The 21383-nt window shown below is 34.2% G+C and overlaps 1 protein-coding gene and 1 long non-coding RNA gene across 5 annotated transcripts in view; one reads left to right on the top strand and one right to left on the bottom strand.

Moving 5' to 3' along the window:
- The window catches only part of LOC147842882 (uncharacterized), a 797275-nt gene that overhangs the window by 107455 nt on the left and 668437 nt on the right, over positions 1–21383 (top strand). The gene's annotated exons all lie outside the window — the stretch shown is intronic.
- The window catches only part of rhobtb2a (Rho related BTB domain containing 2a), a 294371-nt gene that overhangs the window by 239628 nt on the left and 33360 nt on the right, over positions 1–21383 (bottom strand). For 2 of the 4 annotated variants that reach the window (XR_015498434.1, XM_087265430.1), the window contains exons 3-5: positions 10067–10129; positions 8138–8224; positions 7937–8062 (exon numbers count right to left, since the gene is read on the bottom strand). The gene's annotated coding sequence lies outside the window, so the exon portion shown is untranslated. Of the gene's footprint in view, positions 1–7936; positions 8063–8137; positions 8225–10061; positions 10130–13430; positions 13565–19086; positions 19230–21383 lie in introns of all 4 variants that reach the window. The other 2 variants (XM_087265429.1, XM_087265431.1) reach the window with 2 other exon arrangements.

Genomic DNA, 21383 nt, shown 5'->3' with positions numbered 1-21383 from the left:
ACACATATGTTGTCATGACAAATTGATCATATTTTTTTAGTGTAGTAAGAATTTGTTTGCACTGTGATCTTTAGTCATTTAATATCTTATCAAAAGACTTTTATTCTAGTACTGTTTATTAGTAAACTATTGATGTTATGAAGGACATTTTAGTGGGTGTCTTCTGTAAATTATTATTATTATCATCATCATCAATAAGGAAAAAACAAATACATATAAACAGGATGCATATTGATACATAAGAAAATTGTAAAGCTCTTTTACACTTTTATTATCTTTAATGAAAACCTTTTGTCTCTTTAACCCACACTGTAAAGGATTCTGGGTTCCACACAATTCATTCATGTTGTCCCAACCCAAATTGATTAAGTTAACCTAACACGTTCAAGTGGATTGAACCTAAAACAATTAGGTTTGGCCAAAAAAACATCAAGAATTGTGTTGTTTCAGCTCATTTTTAATAAGTAGTGTGAACAAGCAGCAAAATAAGTGCATATATGCACTGTAAAAAGCAATTACTTAAAGTGAGTAAACCCATTAAATGACACAAGTGGATTTTATTTAAATGACGAGTATTTCTGTTGCAACTTAGAACTATTAAGTTCAGCTAACTTAATGTTTATAATTAATCACAGTTCATTTACTTAATCATTTTAAGGCAGTGCTTACTCAATTGTTTTTTTTAAGTGCATCGCTTTTTGCAGTGTGTAACGGACATTACAGTGGGTGTCTTCTGTAAATCATGGTGAAAATATTATCATTCATTCATTCATTTTCTTGTCAGCTTAGTCCCTTTATTAATCCGTGGAATGAACCGCCAACCTATCCAGCTTTTTTTTACGCAGGAGATGCCCTTCCAGCCGCAACCCATCACTGGGAAACATCCATAAACTCATTCATACACACACTCATACACTACAGACAATTTAGCTTACCCAACTCACCTGTACCAGATCACTTTGGACTGTGGGGGAAACCGGAGCACCCAGAGGAAACCCACGTGAATGCAGGGAGAACATGCAAACTCCACAGAGAAACGCCAACTGAGCCGAGCCGAGGTTCGAACCAGTGACCTTCTTAATGTAAGGCGACAGCACTACCTACTGCGCCACTGCATCACCAAAAATATTATTATTAGTAGTAGTAGTAGTAGTAGAAGTAGTAGTAGTAGTAATAGTAGTAGTATTGTCAATAGGGGAAAAAAAATCAAATAAATTTTAAACAAGATGCATACTGATACATAAAACTAATGTAAAGCTCTATTACACTTTTATTTTCTCTTTAACCCACACAGTAAAAAATTCAAGGTTCCACACAATTAATTTATCTTGTCCCAACACAAATCGATTAAGTTAACACATTTAAGTGGATTGAACATAAAACAATTTAAAAAATGGTGCCGTTTCAGCTCATTTTAAATAGGTAGTTTGAACTAGTAGCAAAATCTTTTTCTTTTGAGTCCATATATGTAAAAGAGTGAGTTAACCTTCAGTTTAACACGGTAAACATGGTTTATGAGATGCTAAATGTCTTTCAGACACTTCTAAAAATAACCTGTTAACTAGTAATAAATATTATATTCCCTTGCCATAGTGACTAGATACTTTGCGCAATCAGATTGACTTCATGGTTGGTGTGGGACAGTGACTTCAGTCCTATCTTAATGGGCGATTTATTTCCTGTTTAAGACCGAGGTGGACGGGACGAAGGCAGAGATAGAAAACACAGTCAAGAGGCTCGTCAGCACTGGCTTCAGATAAGGGAAGAGTATGTGGCTCAGAGCAGTATTTAGCAGATTGATATACGTAGCTAAGAGCAGTATTTAGCAGCAGGCAGACAGAGTGGAGACTACGGCCACTTCAACTGATCTGATAAGTGTGTGTGTGTGTGTGTGTGTGTGTGTGTGTGTGTAGATGCTTGTCAGTGTCACTGTGCACGTATAAGTGAAGGTTTGCATGCACAGATACATTCAAATGTATGAGTTGTTTTTATATATTTGTGTATTATGTGTATATGTACACAGTAAAAATGTAATAACAAAGTGAAGACAACAAATATTTTTGTGTTTATTGAACGTTTTAACAAGTTATTCAGGTTTCAAATAATTTAAGTTTTACAATGTTTAACTTAATATTTTTCATCATTTCATGCAAGTTGAAATTACTAAAAATGTTCCCTTGTCAGGAAGACAGAATGGAGAAAAAGTTTATATACAGTATGAATATTTATATGTGAAGGTTTGCATGCGCAGATGAGTAGTGATTATATGTCTGTGTATTGATGTGCATTTACACCCTCCGGCCACTTTATTAAGTACACCTGTCCAACTGCTTGTTAACACAAATTTCTAATCAGCCAATCACATGGCAGCAACACAATGCATTTAGGCATGCAGATATGGTCAAGATGATCTGCTGCAGTTTAAACCGAGCATCAGAATGGGAAAGAAAGGTGATTTAAGGGATTTTGAATGTGGCATGGTTGTTGTTGCCAGACAGGCTGGTCTGAGTATTACAGAATCTGCTGATCTACTGGGATTTTTAGGCACAACTATCTCTAGGGTTCACAGAGAATGGTCAGAAATGGTTCTGTGGGCGCAAATGCTTTGTTGATGCCAGATGTCAGAGGAAAATGGCCAGACTGGTTTTAGCTAATAGAAAGGCAACAGGAACTCAAATATCCACTTGTTACAACCGTGGTCTGCAAAGGAACATCTCTGAATGCACAACACGTCCAACCTTGAGGCAGATGGGCTACAGCAGCAGAAGACCACATCGGGTACCACTCCTTTCAGCTAAGAACGGGAAACTAAAGCTACAATTCTCACAGGCTTACCAAAATTGGACAACAGAAGAATGGAAAAACTTTGCCTGGTCTGATGAGTCTGAATGGTCTCAATTTCTGCTGCGACATTCAGATGGTAGGGCCAGCATTTGACATCAACAACATGAAAGCATGGATCCATACTGCCTTGTATCAATGGTTCAGGCTGGTGGTGTAATGGTGTGGGGGATATTTTCTTGCCACACTTTGGGCCCATTGGTAGGCCCACACAGAATCTGCGTGTGCAAAATTCCGCAGATTATTAGCCCATTATTAATTCTGTTTATTTACTTGAGTAAATGTGTGTAAATCCGTATTTATTCAGTTTTTAAATTAATTGCAGTAAGATCCTTGACTAATATTAAAATGTTCATCTGATTTATGTACAATGCAGTTTGTACATTAATATTTTCTGTCTTTTAGTAGATATACTATACAAGAGATTTGCTTTGTTTACCAAATAAAGTGGATCTAACTGGATTTGCATTTTAAACATTAAATAAAAGTTAAAAAGATATATATATATATTTTTATAAATTAAGTTTTAGTTACGATACTTCCAAAATAATTCAGCAGAAATCTGCAGATTTTCACCAAAATTCTCAGAAGAAATTGCAAAAAACGTCTGATTCCATCTGGCCCTAACCATTAGAAATATTTCCAGTATCCTGTTCATCCTATGCCATGAAGGATTAAGGTAGTTCTGAAGACAAAAGGGGGTACAACCCGGTTCTAGTAAGGTGTACCTAATAAAGTGGCCAGTGAGTATTTGTGTATAGATGCATGTCAGCGTCACTGTGAGTGTATATGAAATTATGTATGTATGTATATATGTATGTATGTAATATATATATGTGTGTGTGTATGTGTAGATGTGTGCCAGTGTCACTGTGTGTGGAGTTGTTTTTAAAAATCAATGTGTGTGTGTGTGTGTGTATGTGTGTGTGTGCGCGTTTCAGTGTCACTGTGTGTACAGAGTTGTTTTAAAACTGTATGTGTGTGTCAGTGTCACTGTGTATATATGAAAGTATGAATATTTATATATGTGACGGATTGCATGCTCAGATAAATGTGTAGAGAGTTGTGTTTATATATCGGTGTATTTATGCATATGTGTGTCTATGCTTGTCGGAAGCATTGTCACAGCGCAGGAAGAGATCTAGATCAGTCAGCTGTTGACAGACAAGGTTAAGACTCAGGAGGCCTGGATCCTCACTTCTGTCCTGTCATTCTAAAAGAAACACTAAAAACTTGTTCCACGATTCTGAAGGAAGTAGAAACTGGCCTCAGGGCTAAAGGTTAAGCTGACCTCATTCCACATAATTATTAATGAAATGCTGAAACTCCAAATGGAGCTATTGTACAGAAATGTTTCAGCTCCCCAAAAATGTAATACATCTCTCTGATACTGTAACCTAAACCAATTCTGCAGAGCCGAAATACAAAACAAGATAACTCCTGCATAAATATATTCATATATTTACACAATACTCATTCTTTCCCCACTGCAGCATGAATTTATATATACTGGATATTATTTCTGTTCAGTGACAAGACTTTTGTCTAAGCAAAGTCAGACCTTATTGTCCTAATTAAATCATTAAAAATCAAGGCATGATCATATTTTATTTTGGTAGAATAAGCATAATCTAGAGACCTTTACCCTTCATATAAGCCACTTCTGATACCAAATGATCAACTAGAAGTCAAATTGTTATTTGTTGTTCCTAAAACTTGGATAGGCGACAAGACCTTTTTACATGTTGTGTATGTGATGAAATGGCATATTTATTCTGACATGTGCTTATTAAAATATATAAAAGAGCAATTGGACAAACTAGATTTGAATAGTTTGATTAAATAAAAACATCTGGGTAAAACCTATGGCTTGAGGTACGGCGGCAAAGTATAAGGATTTAAAAATGGCAGTTTATAAGTGTTTTGGGGCTAATCTGTGATCCTTTAAATGTCAAAGAATCGATAACTAATGCTCGGATAATCAAGTTAGCTTTACTTGGTTATGGCTTTTAATAGTTAGTCCCAATATAGGCTTATTCTGAAAACGTAGCCCTATATACATTTCTGGAAATCGCGAATTATGTAGCCAGATGTACATATGGCTGCATCTTGTCTTTAAAACGAAAGATACGGGGTGGTATGACACTGTTCCTATTGGCAATTACCAGCTGACTGCTTATCTCTGTATAGACGGCTTTTGCACTGTCTGCCCAATATCTCACAGTGTATGTCGGAGGATTTGAGATGCAGAGAGGAGTTCAACACGACAACGGGGTTTGATCGGTGCTATTGAAAACACTGTCGGTTGGGTTTAGAAAAGTGAATGGGTGGGAAGGATCTGTCGGTCAGTCAGTCAATCGACAGCGGCCTCTGGTGGATATACGCGAGAACAGCAGGCACGAATGGCACTCGCGAAAAGAAATTTGAGATCTGAAAAAGCATACACAGCACCCTCTGGTAGATTCGCGAAAACAAAAACTGCAAAAAAAAACGTAGCTCCTGGGACGTATTTGGCACTCTCCAGAAATGTATATAGGGCTACGCTTTCAGAATGAGCCTGGTCTGGTTGGTCCTGTGCCTCAACAAGTCAATTCATATTAATCATACCTTTGCCAATCATCAGCTAATTATAATAAAGTATAAGTTAATTATAATAAATAATAAAGTGACCCCCCTTATTTTTGTACATTTTCTCTGGCGCATCACTTGAAAATTGGCTGATGGACATGAATAATCAATTTAAACATCAAAAAGTAAAAGCCTCTAAAGCTATGATGAGTATGAGTGTATGTGTGAATATGAGAGTGTATGGGTGTTTCTCAGTTCTGGATTGCAGCTAGAAGGGCATCCGCTGCATAAAAAAATATGCCAGAATAGTTGGCGGTTCATTCCGTTGTAGCGACCCCTGATAAATAAGGGACTAAGCTGAAGGAAAATGAATGAGCTACAGTATGATGAAACTTGTTGTAACGCGCACACACACACACACACACACACACACACACGCACACACACACACACACACACACACACACACACACACACACACACACACACAAAGTTTAAAGCAGGACAGAAAAGTGGCAGCATTTAATAACTTGAAAAGCGAGAATAAACAGATCTGCAGGCTAACTTCAGCATTTATCTGAGAGGACACTGACTATGCTTTTATGACATCTGTAGAGATGTTTTGGGCATTTTGTCTCTATGAAGACTAGACATCTACAGAAAGAGTCTCATGCTCCCTAACACTGCTTACGCCACACATCTGTTCACACTTAAGAGACATCACTCAGCCGACTCCATATATAAACACACTCATGTCCCCTGGCGAGACACACTCAAACTGAGGGAAGTATTCTAGCAAAACTGCATTTTAACAGATTGTCACTTTTAAGATGTTGTGTAATAAATTGTCTTGGTGGTTACACGTTATTTTAAGCATTGGTGGAAAGAGTACTGAAAAATTATTCTCAAGTAAAAGTACCATTACTTGCCCAAAAATGTAGTGCGAATAGAATAAAAGTATCTGTTGTAAATATTACTCAAAGTAAGAGTAAAAAGTACCTTTTATAAAAGTACTCAAGAGTAGTGAGTAGTGAGTATTACGCTGTGAAAAGCTAATGCGTTTACATGTAATTTGTGCATGTGTGTGTAAACGTAACATTCTATAGTTTAATGTAATGTAATGTGTATTTATATAGTGCATTTATTGTGTATGGCTATACACCCAAAGCGCTTCACAATCATGAGGGGGGGGTCACTACACACCACCACCAGTGTGCAGCATCCACTTGGATGATGCGACGGCAGCCACAGGACAACAGCGCCAGTGCGCTCACCACACACCAGCTATTGGTGGAGTGGAGAGACAGTGATAGAGCCAATTCGGTGGAAGGGGATGATTGGGAGGCCATGATCGTATGGGCCAATAGAGGGACTTTGGCCAGGACACCAGGGTTACACCCCTGCTCTTTCACGAGAAGTGCCATGGGATTTTTAATGACCACAGAGAGTCAGGACCTGGGTTTAACGTCCCACCTGAAAGACGGCGCCCACTGACAGTGTAGTGTCCCCTTCACTTTTACTGGGGCATTAGGACTCACATAAACCTCAGGTTGAGCGCCCCCTGCTGGCATCACTAACACCACTTCCAACAGCAACCTGGTGTTCCCTAGTGGTTTCCCATCCAGGTACTAACCAGGCTCAGCCATGCTTAGCTTCAGTGAGTAACTGGTCTTGGGCTGCAGGGTGATATGGTTGTGGCTATAAAGTGCATTTAGTTATTGACCAGCAGGCACACAACATCATAAGACGTTAATATTAGGTTAGATTTAGGTTGTGATGTCAATCGACCAAAATCTTGTCTATTCAGCATCTAAAGACACTAATGACATTGATATTTGCTTGATTTTAGGTTGTTAGAAAAAGTGACCAAAATCCAACGTTGAGCTAACATCTTAAACCAGCGTCATACACAGGGGAGCTCTTGGCTCCGCCCTCTTGTTGTGTTGGGCGGGAAGTCGAAATAAATTTTTATGTGAAGCAACACACCCCTAAAACAACAAGCTGTGTACACTCCCGAAACTGACACTTTTAACACATTATAATACACAAATCTGAATTGTGTTTTGAACTGAACCTAAACTGGCATACTCAGAAGAACCATAACATTAATATTAAATCCTAAAAAAGGGAAAACTGGTGCCCTTTAATAAAGTATATATAATAAATAAATATATATATATATATATATATATATATATATATATATATATATATATATATATATATATATATATATATATATATATATAATAAAATGCCTGCGAAAAACTACTGTTACAGTAATTTGAGTATTCGTAATTTGTTACTTTACACCCCTGCATTCATTTATCTGCAATATTGTCGCTGGCTTTAATCACCTGTTTCACTAAAGCAATAAAAATCCATCTGTTTGAGATTAACACTGAGCTCCTCCTTTTTATTATTACCTTTAAAGTAAAAAATATCACCACATGACACTATTAAACGATTTTATGCACTGTTTCATACTACACCTGCAAAAATCCACGAACAAAAATTTCCCTCTTACCTTCTGCATCTTGTAGAAATAGGCTTTTATTGTGCGCAGAGTGAAGTGTCCTGATGGAGAAGGGTGTGTTTCAGAGGATCATTGGCTGCTGAGTGAAGACGCTTTGAAGCCTCGTTGTAGAGGAAGCTGGATGTGAAGACATTAAATCACACTGATGGCTTCTTAGAAGTAATTAATTTGGTGTAGAAGAGATGTGCTCACCGTTTCCGGCTCCTTGTGTTGTCTGCCTTGATTCCCTCTAATGGAGGAAGAGTGTCTCCAGCTCATCCATGTGATCGAGTGATTTACCTTTACGCAGGGCCAGACAGAAAGACACACTCATTTTATTATCATACCCAGTGTTTCGGAAAGTTTCTTTTAAAAATATCTTTTTGGTCGGCGCTAATAGCCTAGTGGTTAGTGCGTCAACACATAGTACCGAGGTGCTCGCAGCGACCCGAGATCGATTCCCGTCTCGAGGTCCTTTGCTGATCCTTCCCCTATCTCTTCTCCCCACACTTTCCTGTCTCTATATATCAACTGTCCTATCAATAAAGGTGAAAACCCCTAAAAAAAAATTATATATAAAAAGATCTTTTTGCACTAAAACATCAAGACATAAAATAGTTTTTACCCTCAGACCATCTCCAACGTAAGCATCACATCAGCTGCTTTCTTATGGTCATAAGCATACAGGACAAGTACTGTTTATGGCGTTTGTAACCATTAAAGCCACTTAATTGTAAATACTTTCATATAAATATTTAAATTTCTTATTAATTTTTAACTTTAATTTTTTATTTTTTACTTTATTTTTCCACTTTTTTAACCCTTATGCGCTCACTGAGCCAAATCATGCGAAAGAACCAAATCTCCTACCACAGCTATGTTGATGACACTCAGATCTACTTATTTATAATGACCTCAGCCCCATTGACATCATCTGCCAATGCACTGATGAAATTAACAGTTGGATGTGCCAAAACTTTCTTTAGATAAACAAAGAGAAAACTGAAGTCGTTGCATTTGGAAACAGAGATTATGTTCTCAAGGCGAATGAGAACCTTGGCTCTAAAGGTCAAACAACAAAAAATAAGGTCAAGAATCTTGGTGTGATTCTAGAGTGAGATCTGATTTTCGGTAGCCATGTCAAAGCAGTAACTAGATCGGCATACTTCTCATGGGCTTTCCCAAAAATACATTTAAAGTATTATTACTTGGCTATAAAACACAGCAAATTTCCTTAGACCTCAATACATTACAGATAAGCTCACTCAGTACAAACCAAACAGATCACTCAGATCATTGGGATCAAGTTAGAAATTCCAAGAGTTCAGTCAAAGCAGGGTGGATCCGCCTTCAGCTACTGTCCCTTCTAGAAATGATCAGATGTGCTCCAACATTAGGCACATTCAAATCAAGACCTAAAACACATCTGCTCAGCTATGCCTTTACTGAATGAGCACTGTGCTACGTCTAAAGCCGAAATAAAGGTGTGCAAAAGCAAGAGCCTTTATTCTCTGTGCGTTTACATGTTTTAATACATGAATGAATGGCAGACACTCATAGACCGCTAAAATATCGGAGGGAATGTGGAGACGACATAAAAAAAAATGTTTTATTACTTTATCACTTACATTTATGAAGAAAAAAGTTTTTTTTTTAATATAGACTTTTCATAAATTTAAAAAAATAACCAAAATAAACTCCTATTTCTCATCTCACGCGCACGGATCTGCTTGTACAACACTGGAATACATCATATCCGGTCGGCAGGTCGCATACGTTCTAGTCGCAGGAGTTCAAATATTTCAACGGATCCGCAGCTCAATTCGGATCCGAATTTTCCGCATACGGAGGTGATCGAAACTCCACGCAGCTCCCGGACTGCTCTCCATTGGAAATGAATGACTTCCGGTCTGTCGCTTGTCATGTGCAGTGGAAACGAGGCTTACCAGATGGCACTATGATCACTATTATGTCTTTCCTTTCTTTTTCATTCTATTAAAACCTGTTTTAACACATTTTAATTTGTTTTTATTTATCATTTGTTTTTATTTTCTTACACTAGTCTCTTTTATTACTGTTTATGTAAGGCACTTTGAATGATCACGGTTTATGAAATGTGCTATGGAAATAAACTTGCCTTGCCTTATTTAAATGTAATTCTGTGTTCTTGTGTTGATATGCATGCACTGTATGTATCCGGAGCTCCTGAAAAAGACACAAAAAATTCCTTGTGAGTTTGTGCACATTTAGCAAATAAAGCGCATTCTGATTCTGATTTTAAAAGCAACGCGTTACAATATTGAGTTATTCCCCAAAAAAGTAACCATTTGCATTACTTAGTTACTTTTATGATAAGTAATGCATTGTGTTACATTTTCTGACCTGGCTAAGGCTTGAAGAATTTGCAGGATTTTTCTTCTATTTCTCTTTCTTTTTTTAGTTTAGGAGCTCTGCGCTTAACAATGCATTGTATAACCTTCATTAATTAAACACACACACACACACACACACACACACACACACACACACACACACACACATACACACACACACACACACAAGTTATAATTTAGGATAAAGTTGAACCTCCTGACTTTATGCATGCCAAATATACAGATTAATGAAAGTTTAATGCAATGTGTTTGCTGCTTTTGTACTTTTTGACTTATTAGTTGCGTAAAATCACTGTCCATTGAGACATTGAGAGGATCGCCTTATTCTTTTCTTCAATGCGTTAATAGTGAGCGCATTCTCTCATTGAGTTCAGCTATTTTTTTAACACACTCCGCTTAAAATTATAAAGGATTTTATGTGCATTTTTTGGGCATTAATATTTGGCAATTAATATTTGAAGTACACTTAAAACATACTTCACACATATACATCATTTACTGTATTCTTAATTTCCTATAAAATTTAATTATGTTTTAAACAATAGTTTTAACAAATAATTTCTAATAACTAATTTCTGATGGCATGACATAATATTTTACACTATACTAGTATTCTGATTCAATAGATTTATAGGTTAATTAGGTAAATTAGGCAAGTTACAACAATGGTTTGTTCTGTAATATATATATATATATATATATATATATATATATATATATATATATATATATATATATATATATATATATATATATAAAATCAAATCATGTTCAAATTACTGTCTAAACACTTTTTTTTTTCATTGACATCATTGCATTCCTCTTAGCACTGAGTTCTCTTGTTAGGACACTTTCTAGCATCAGAAATTCTTCCATGAATCAGTCAGACTGAAAATAAATAAATAACTCTGTATAATACTAGAATGTTTTGTTTAAATCTGAGCAATGTGGCAAACAGAAGCGGCTCTTTTGCCCGGAGCGAATCGCTGTTGTTTGTTCAGGGATCACCAGCAGGAATGAGGAGCTTCTGTCACTCAAGCTTTCACCCTGCTGTCTGTGTCTGCGCTTTATCTGTCTCGTCTGCCAGCTTTTCTGCCTCGACCAGTCACGTCACATGCGAAAACAACAGTCCGGGACTGAATCACCAAAGACAAGCATTACCTCATGTTGCTCTATAACACACGGGTTGCTACACTCAACAAATACAGCCTGATTATCACTTAAAATTGAGCATTGTGATCTTTATTAGTATAACAAAATTTTTAAAAGTTCCTACAGGCTTCCCACTCTTTCATGGACACCAGATTCAAGGGCCATTCATTAAACTATTAAAGCATCATTCATTTTAAATCAAGCACCTTTGTACGCTGTTAAAAAAAAATTAAAAATAAATATATATATGTATATATATATATATACATATATATATATATATATATATATATATATATATATATATATATATATTCTCTTACAGTATAATCTTTTACAGTTTTTCTTAGTTGTTTACACACAATTACTTGTAATTCAGACACAATAACTACAACATGTAGCAGATGCACCAACCCCCTGAACCATTTCTGCTAAACTACAAGCACAATTCAGGCTTTACACACACATGGCAGGTTTAAAACACACTTTTTTTCAAAACACTACTCACAATTCTCTGCATTTGGCACAATTTTCATGCAGAAAATCTGTTGTTTTTACAAGGAACACACTGTCATTCAAAATTGTAAAGTCAGTCGCCCTACTTTGTACACTAACTCATCACATAGGTAACCACCTGTAACACATATTTAGAAATCAGAGTTCATCTGGTTCATAACTGGTTCACTGCCCACCCACGTTTTTTAGTTATTTGTCTCCCTCTATATTCTCCATTCATCAAACCTATTGAGGATTTTTTTTTTGTGCCTGGAGATTGAAACTGTTGGGCTGAAATCCACACTATGTACGCTGTTTTTGTGTGAAAAATATACAGTAAAATATATTTGGTACCATGTATTTGTGTGTTTTGTATAAAAACAATATTCTGAAATATTTCACAATGTACTTATGTAGGCCTATGTACTGTCTGTAGTAAGTGTAACACTGAACAGAAAAAGGCTTACAGAAAGTCAATATGAAAAATGGAGAAGTGTTAGTGTTTTATATTAAGCAAATCAGTGATCAACCGGTTCTTATAAATGTCTATTCATGTGGTGGTTTGTGTGTGTCATTTGAAAACAAAATACCATTTTGAGAAGAATTTACATTGTTTTGAAAGTAAAGTTTCATTTTGCAGGACAATTGAAGGGTTTGGCCCAATGTGTGTGTGTGTGTGTTTATTTGTGTGTAGAGTTCTGACAATATGAGACATACTTTCAGAAAATGTGCGTAAATAATTGGGAAAAACTATAATTAACAGTTTTGTGTTTTCCATTTATTCACGGTTGTGTCAGCTTTTGATGTTCAAAATTCAACTCTGAAGATTAACATAGTAACTTTTCTTAACATTTTAGAAGTAAATAAGATATACTGTATAGAGAAATAAATACTGAAAATGTACTAGCAGCTTATTACAAGGTTTTGTAGTGTAATATACAACACCAACCCAGACAATATTTCAGTTTGAACAATTAAAAATGTTAATAAAAGTAACTTTTTTTGGACCTTTTTAAGGTTAAAAGTTGTTGGAAGAAAGATTAATGTCACAATGCCATTCTAAAGCATAAATGGGGGAAAAATTCTAAAAACATTCATTACAAAATATGGAAAACTGTTAATTTATTGATCTTTTTACAGTGTAATTCACACCCTAGTGTATATATAGTGCCATAAAAGTCCAAACATTGCACTTACACTTAATATTTACATTAAAAATGTCAGTGTAAGTTTCACAAATTTAGACTGGTTTAACCATTTATTTATTTTCCTAACTTATCCATCATGTTTAACACAGTAGATGCCCTTCCGGCTGCAACCCAGTACTGGAAAACACCCATACACACTCATTCTCTCTCTCTCTCTCTCTCTCACACACACACACACACACACACACACACTACGGCCAATTTATTTTATTCAAATAATCTATAGCGCATGTCTTCGGACATGAGAAACCGGAGCACCTGGAGAAAACCAATGCCAAAACAAGGAGAACATGCACACTCCACACAGAAATGGCAACTGGCCCAGCTGGGACTCGAACCAGCCACCTTCTCGTAGTGAGGCGACAGTGCTAACCACTGAGCCACCGTGTCACCTTGGAAGTGAAAAGAAAAAAAAAAGTACTAAATGAGCAACCTGAAGTGCCTCATGTTAAAGTAGTTAAATTTTCAAGTATGATATAAAATGCTGTCTTGTGGCTCCCTCTGCTGTTTGAAAAATCCAGTTACATAAAGACGTTCTCAAAAGCAACTCATTGCCATCGAAAAACAGACACCATGAACATAAGAGTTGGTGCTCCTTCATATTTTTATGGTAAATGGTCTTATTTTTATTATAAACGTTTCTGAATTTGTAATTTGTATACTAATGCGGCTGAAAGGGTTACCGCTGCATAAAACATATGCTGGAATAGCTGGCGGTTCATTCCGCTGTGGCAACCCCTGATACATAAGAGACTAAGCAGAGGAAAAATAAATGAATGAATGAATGAATAATTATTTTCAAAAACGAATATATTCGTCTTTGTCTAGATGGCATGACATAATATTTCACTAGTTGTTTTGTAAAATACTATTCATATTAAATAGCAATTCAAAGGCTTAACTAGATGTAATAGGTGAGTCATCGGACAAGGGAGCTAATCTTAAGCGAGTTAATAATACTGACTTAAGAAAAGCAGTGAAGAAAACTGCTTAATTTCAGTAAAACTAAAAGAAATTAGATTTTCTCCAGAAGCAAACAATTATAGAAAAAAGACAATGACAATGTCCTTGGTCTGGTTAACATCACTTGGGAAAAGTTTGATAAATAACTACAATTTCATGCATAACAGCTAATTAATCCTTTAACCAAGTGTAAGAATAACTTGACAAATAACTTTTCTCTAAACATGAACAATAAACTGATGGAAAAACAGTATGGAGTATTGTACCACCTTAACAAAACAGTCACACTGATCTACACAAAGAACAACAGATCTGTGGGTGCAAGCTTTTTCCATGTTGATGACAAGTTTCTTCATTACTTCATATGTGAGTTTCAGCCAACACAAACTAGATCCCAGTCAAACCTAATGACAGGCATCAGTGAGGACATTTTTATTTCATCGACAGAAGATAAACTGCAGCTGAGGCAATATTTTGAGGTATACGTAAGAGTTACCACGATACACTATCATAACAGGCATTCAATGGCTACTGTCCTTCTGGGAAGAACTGTCTTAATTCTAGGATGAATCGGCAGAAGAGACATCCAAAAATGTGAAGTCATTGTAAACTCTAAAAAAAAAAGTCTTTTAAATAACCATTTTTAAAAATTCAAATAGTATTTTCTCCACTATATAGAAATGTTTATGCAATGAAAAGGTTCCATGAATGTTGAAGATTCTTCATGGAGGCATTGTGGCCACAAAATAACCTTTTTCTTTTTAGTAGTGTATGTTTAATTCATCAGAAATTTAGAACTAAAAGAGGATTTTCGGCCACAAGAGGGCACCACTCAACTAACTATGCAAATATTGGAGAAAATCTACTTTTTAAGGCTATATCAATTTATTTATTATGTATTTATTTCAATTAAGCTTCATCCATTCTACTGTTACTCTTCACTAATATAGTAAGCTTTGACTTATTCTGATTCAAATCAAATTGAAAGTAATTAGAGTAAAAACTGTCTAAAATAACAAAGTTTAACATTTCGGTTTAAAGTACTAAAACCTATTTTGCAGAGCAAAAAATGTATATAATATAATATAATATAATATAATATAATATAATATAATATAATATAATATAATATAATATAATATAATATAATATAATATATGCAAAACTCAAATCACTACCTGACAAAGTCTTGTCGTCAATCGCAGTTGTAAAAGCAACAAATAATAACTTGACATAGTTGATCATAGAAAAGGGGCAAATCGTAAATTTTTCAGATGAATCATCTGTTGAGCTGCATCCCAAACATCACAAATACTGCAGAAGACCTATTGGAACCAACATGGACCCAAGATTCTCACAGAAATCAGTGAAGTTTGGTGAAGGAAAAAACATAGTTTGGGGTTACATTCAGTGTGGGGCTGTGTGAAAGATCTGCAGGGTGAATGGCAACATCAACAGCCTGAGGTATCAAGACATTTGTGCTGCCCATTACATTACAAACCACAGGAGAGAGCAAATTCTCCAGCAGGATAGCGCTCCTTCTCATACTTTAGCCTCTACATCAAAGTTTCACATCAAAGGTGCTTCAGGATTGGCCAGCCCAGTCACCAGACATGAACATTATTGAGCATGTGTAGGGTAAGATGAAGGAGGAGGCATTGAAGATGAATCCAAAGAATCTTCTAGAACTCTTGGAGTCCTGCAAGAACGCTTTCTTTAAACAATATTTCTTCTGTCTCCACTGCAGCGTGACTTTATATTCTATACTGGACATTATTTCTGTTCAGTGACGAGACTTTTTTCTAAGCAAAGTCAGACCTTACTGTCCTAATTAAATCATTAAAAATCAAGGCATGATTATATTTTATTTTGGTAAATAAGCAAAATCTAGAGGCCTTTGCCTTTCATATAAGCCATTTCTGATACCAAATGATCAACTAGAAGTTATTATTTGTTGTTTCTAAAACTTGGATAGGCGACAAGACTTTTGTCAGTTAGTGTACAGTCAACTCAAAAAGCTCTGCACTGAAAAAAATATTCATTGGATTTACTAATTTTTTAAGGTAAGTGTTTGCAAACAATTCATATTGGCTGATAAGTTAAGTTGTTTGTTCAAATTCAGCCTATATAAATAGTTTGTTACCAAGACTTTTGTCAGGTAGTGTACATGTATCAATTAACATTTAATACTTTAAGGGTTAAAAAAATTAATACATGTGCTTATCAAGAAGATATAAAATAATCTAAGCAGATAGTAAAGGCAATTAAAATTCTGCAAAACAAATCCATGCATTTTTTTACATTTTATTATGTTTCTATAGTGAATCCTCAAAAATATCTCTTACAGGTTTTGCAAACTATTGAGCAGCAAAAATGTTTGACAATAAAAATAAAAGTTTAAAGAATAATTTCAGAAGGATGATGTGAAACTGAGATCTGCTGAAAGTGCAGAAAAATAAAATCATTGAAATAAATTATTAATATTATACATTTAAATTACAAAAATATTGTGAAAAAATAAATTAAACTTTTTATGGTATAATTATTATTTTACTAATGTAAAACAATCAAAAACTCTTGATTTATTTTTTTTCCATTAATATATATATATATATATATATATATATATATATATATATATATATATATATATATATATATATATATATATATATATATATATATATATATATATATATATATATATATACAGTTGAAATTAGAATTTATAGCCACCCCTTTTAATTTTTTTCTCTTTTTTAAATATTTCCCAAATTATGTTTAACATAGCAAGGAAATTTTCACAGTATGCCTGATAATAATATTTATTCTGGAGAAAGTCTTATTTGTTTTATTATATTTATTTAATATTCTACAGAACAAACCATCGTTATATAATAACTTGCCTAATTACCCTAACCTGCCCAGTTAACCTAATTAACCTAGTTAAGCCTTTAAATGTCACTTTAAGCTGTATAGAAGAGTCTTGAAAAATATCTAGTCAAATATTATTTACTGTCATCATGACAAAAATAGAATAAATCAGTTATTAGAGATGAGTTATTAAACTATTATGTTTAGAAATGTGTTGAAAAAATCTGCTCTCAGTTAAACAGAAAAACGAGGAAAAGAATAAATAGGAGGCCTAACAAATCAGACTTCAACTGTACAGTATTTACATTTTCCATATTAGACCATGAAAAATGATCCCAACCCCCAACTTTCATAGTAGTGCAGTTATACAGTAGGTTATCTTCCTAATGTAAAGCACTACAAAATGACCTCAAACTCTGATGCCATCTAACAGAGGCTAACACATGAGACGTCTAGTCCGCATAACAGCAGGTATGACATATGTCTTCCTGTCGACGGGGTCAGATTCTAACAAGCCCACATCTGGCCCAAAACAAGCAAACGCTGCAACTCATCTCTTCCACATTGTGTTAGTGCAGGGACAAGAGGTCAGCGGAGAAAGCGGGAGATGCATTACACCAGCCACAAGACATGCTCATCCAATTACGACTGCTTGTTTTGTATGGCCTAAGCATGACATAGACACTGTATCTCGCAGTGTAAATAAGGAACTGAATATGTGTTTGTGCAATTAAGATAGGCATCAGAAGATATACCAAACAGGAAAAAGACTTGATCAAAGAGGTCGAGAATGAAGAGGATGAATGCAGGTATAGTCTGTGTGTGCATGTGTGTGTAGGAAAGAGACAGCAAGATTATTCAAGGTGAGCGCTATCATGAAAAACATCTCAAATACAAAGTTTATATGACAACAGTTAAAATGAGGTAAACCTTCAAAAATGCTTAAGCTTTCTTTCTTTTGTGACGAAAAAAAAAAAACCCACAAGAGCACCCTTTATGATCACTAAAAACACACCAGGGCTTACAGCAGAGGCGATTTTAGGATTTTCATTTATATATATATACACATATATATATATACACATACATATATATATATATATATATATATATATATATATATATATATATATATATATATATATATATATATAGCCTTTTTTGTTTCCATGTATTGAATAAATAAACTGCAACTTTTCTAATTAAATGGCATACATATAAATACATATTTTTAAACTCACATATTTCACGATCTGAATTTTATTAATAGATAAGAAGTATTTTAAATACTGAACAACACTTGATGTTTCTATCTCTGTCAGTAACTCAGTGACAGTTAAAACGAGTACATTCTCTAAGTGCTTCTATCGCTGTGTTTATTCCTTTCTGTGCAAGACTGTATGGTATAGTTAATGCCACACGAACTGTAAAGTGTTTAATATTGGTAATCTGTTTTGAAATAAAAAATAGTGAAATACGCATAGGAGAACATGCAAACTCCACAGAAATGCCAACTGACCCAGCCGAGGCTCGAACCAGCGACCTTCTTGCTGTGAGGCGACAGCACTACCTACTGCGCCACTGCGTCGCCACAACACATAATATTTTACAAAATATTTTTCAAGATGCTAGTATTCAGCTTACATTGAAATTTAAAGGTTTATCTAAAATAATTAGGTTGACTAGACAAGTAAGGGTAATTAGGCAAATCATGGTATAACAATGTTTTGTTCTGTGGACAATAAAAAATATATATTGCTATATAAGTGTATAATAATTAAAAAACTAATAATAATGACCTTAAAATTTTTCTTTTTAAATAATAAATGCTTTTATTCTAGCTGAAATAAAACAAATAAGGCTTTCTCCAGAAGAAAAAACAATATAGGAAATACTGTGAAAAATTCCTTGCTCTCTTAAACATCATTTGGGAAATATATGAAAAAGAAAAAAAAAACATCACAGCAGGGTGAATAATTTTGACTTCAACCCACTAACACATAAGTGTGTTCACGATACACACAGAAGAGTTTCAGAACTGATGATAGTGGGAGGTCATGCCGGTGGACAATAGTACCGTTAGTCACTCTCAGCTTTTGTGTTTTTCCAAGCCAACTCCTCATTCTCCAGAGACCAGAGCGTACTCTATTTTCTGTCTCCATCTCAAACTCAGCATGTCTCCCCCTTCAGTTTCTCCATTTCTCTGGCCTCATCACGGGACTATGGGGTCAAACAGAAGCACAGGGGCACAACAAACAAACAGCCATACGACAACGTGTGGGTCAGGAGAAGGAGCCGGGGCCCAATGTGCTGAAGTCATTATCTCCATGGGATAGAGGGCCACCCAGATCCTCCTTCTGCTTATGAACACACACCCCGGTGCCCTGGACCTCAGGGTTTACCCCAGCTTGACATCCAGGGATGATAGGAGACTAATACTGATATCTAGTTACACAATAAATCTCACTACATTCTCCACTGACTGAGAGTGAGGGGCAGAGCGACTCGCTGTAACAGTAATAAAAAGGTCAGCTTGAACTAATGCACATGCAGTTGTAGTGTCTCTTTTTACAGGCATTTAAACGGGTGTTTTTGCTGTATATAAATATAAAATGTCAATACTATAAGTATAAAAATGTAAAAACTATTGATATACAAAAACACTGAAACTATAAAGCAGAAAATTAATTAAATACATCAAATTAAGTATTAAATGAAATATATACAGTGGTCAGCATAAATGAGTACACCTCATTTTGAAAATGAAAATTTTTATCCATTTCTCAGTGAATATGATTAATATATATATATATATATATATATATATATATATATATATATATATATATATATATATATATATATATATATATATATATATGTTCATTTGAACAAAACATATTTATTAAACAATATATTTAGTTTAGTCACACATCTTTAGAAATGAAAAGATAATACATTTAAATTCATGTAAAATGTTGCAAAAATATACAAACTACAAACTACAACTATACAAACTACAAAATTTCAACAAAATTTTATATATTTTTTACTTCTTTAGATTTTTTTATTATTTTGTAATATTTTATTTAATATTTTTCCCCTTTTCCTTAAATTTTGGCTACTAATTTTTGAAACAATATTGTAAGTTATTTTGTTAGATTAGCTCCAGATTTGGCTTCAGTACTGACTAATCTAATGTATATGCACAAATATAATACTGCAAAGCATCCTATAGAAAATATTAATTTAAATGAGAGATTTGTGGGTTGCTCTCATATATTCTGAGCACTGTATGTACAGTTGAAGTCAGAATTATTAGCCTCCCTTTCACTTTCTTTTTCTTTTTAAAATATTTCCCAATTTATGTTTAACAGATTGAGGAAATTTTGACAGTATGTCTGATATTTTTTCTTCTTGAGACAGTCTTATTTGCTTTTGAGAAAGTCTTATTTGCTTTATTTCGGCTAGAATAAAAGCAGATTTAGTTTTTTTAAAAAACCATTTAAGGTCAAAATTATAAGCCCCTTTAAGCAATACAGTTAAAGTCAGAATTAGTAGCTCCCCTGAGTTATTAGACCGCTTGTTTATTTTTTTCCCCAATTTCTATTTAACGGAGAGATTTTTAACACATTTCTGAACAAAATAGTTTTAATAACTCATTTTTAATAACTGATTTATTTTATCTTTGCCATGATGACAGTAAATAATATTTTACTAGATATTTTTCAAGACACTTCTATACAGCTTAAAGTGACATTTAAAGGCTTAGGTTAATTAGGTTAACTAGGCAAGTTATTGTATAACGAGAGTTTGATCTGTAGTTTATCGAGAAAAAATAAAGCTTAAAGGGGCTATCTATAATTTTGTCCCTAAAATTGTGTTTAAAAAATTAAAAACTGCTTTTATTCAAGCCAAAATAAAACAAATAAGACTTTTTCCAGAAGAATAAATATTATCAGACATACTGTGAAAATGTCCTTGCTCTGTTAAACATCATTTGGAAAATATTTAAAAAAGAAGAAAAAAAATGTGAAGGGAGCTAAAAATTCTGACTTTAACTGTATGTATTTATCGATAGTCTACAGAACAACTTTCATTATAATGACATGCCTAATCTCCCTATTCTTTCTAGTTAACCTAATTAACCTAGTTAAGCCTTTAAATGTCACTTTAAGCTGTATAGAAATGTATAAAAAACATATAGCTAAACATATTCGATAAATGTATAATACTTTGTAAACTATTTTAATACTTTTTAAATATTTAAGCAGAATTTGATTTAAATAGTGTTACATGCATTAAATATTTTATAATATTTTATATTTTCAAATTTTATAGAACGTAAAAATAGTGAGATATATTTATAATACA

The sequence above is a fragment of the Danio rerio genome, chromosome 8 (assembly GCF_052040795.2).
Source record: "Danio rerio strain M-AB ecotype USA chromosome 8, GRCz13ab, whole genome shotgun sequence".
Lineage (NCBI taxonomy): Eukaryota > Metazoa > Chordata > Actinopteri > Cypriniformes > Danionidae > Danio > Danio rerio.
Note: the sequence above shows the minus strand (reverse complement) of the source record. Positions and strands in the feature narration are given on the sequence as shown.